This window comes from Sapajus apella, unplaced genomic scaffold, assembly GCF_009761245.1.
Source record: "Sapajus apella isolate SASKATOON/1434 unplaced genomic scaffold, GSC_monkey_1.0 scaffold13, whole genome shotgun sequence".
NCBI lineage: Eukaryota > Metazoa > Chordata > Mammalia > Primates > Cebidae > Sapajus > Sapajus apella.
Genome location: NW_022436953.1, coordinates 25,998,890 through 26,000,214, shown reverse-complemented (window position 1 = coordinate 26,000,214; position 1,325 = coordinate 25,998,890).

Below are 1,325 nucleotides of genomic sequence, written 5' to 3'. Positions count from 1 at the left end.
CTGTGTCAACATGTTTCATTACAGGACAATGGAAATAAAGAAATATCATGTCAGTTGGCTCTCATTTTAGGAACTAAAGATACAAAAATATTACATGAGGCCAGGTGTGGTGGTTCATGTCTATAATCCCAGCACTTCAGGAGGCCAAGGTGGGTGGATTACCTGAGGTCAGGAGTTGCAGAACAGCCTGACCAACATGGTGAAACCCTGTCTCTACTAAAACTACAAAAATTAGTGGGGTGTGGTGACACATGCCTATAATCCCAGCTACTTGGAAAACTGAAGCAGGATAATCACTTGAACCTGGGAGGCGGAGGTTACATTGAGCCAAGATTGTGCCATTACACACCAACCTGGGCAACAAGGGCAAAACTTCATCTCAAAAAAAAAAAATTACAAATTGACACCTCTTTTTATAAATACAAAACATTTTAACCAAATATTAGGTGGAAAGGTAAAGGCTATTTTTACTTAAGAAAAGTAGCCTTCAAAGATAGATGTGTTTATTTTTTACACAAATATGCTACTCTTTGAAACATCAAAAGTTAGAATTTCTGAAACTAAAGCATGAGAAGGAGAGCGGCAGACTCCTTGCTTCACATGCCTTCCTGCTTTCATACAGAGCCTCAGCATTTCTCACTGTAAGCATTTCAGGAAAGGGCTTCAGGTAGACAAATGTGACTATAAAATGAGAGACTTCATACCATTTCTCGGTTAATGAGATAAGATTTTTCTTCCTTTTCACCATCAAGCACCAAAGCCCAAGGTTCATTGTCCTCAAGGAGTAGCCAGTTTGGGTTTCCACTTTTCCACTTACTGTGGCTGAACAAATACGATTAAAGACCTCAGTGTGCACTGATTTTACTCATGAAAACAGAATCTAATCACCTCAGACGATCAACACAACTTTCTCTCATCATCTAACAATACACATAAGTCTCAGGTTCTAATATGCATCCAAACAGCATATTATTCCTGAATGCCCAAAGGCATTCTCCTTTCTTCTAAACAAGCATTGCATCTACAGGATGCCGAAGAGAATGAGCAACAGATGTGATAGAATCTCTACCCTCACAGAACAAGCCTTTAGGACATTGATTGATTTTCCAGCTCCAAATCACAACAGATCTTCCCCATATTCTTTTCAATATCTCCATGTCGATCTCCTAAATATTAACACTTTCTCAGGCAGCCATGCGGTGACTCTCTTCTATGTTCAGGTAGTCTAAGTTGAATGACTGCAAAGTTATTTTTTAACTTAACATGAAACCCCCTAAACATTTAATTAGAATGGGTAAATTAGGGTAAGTGCTTAAAAACAGTCT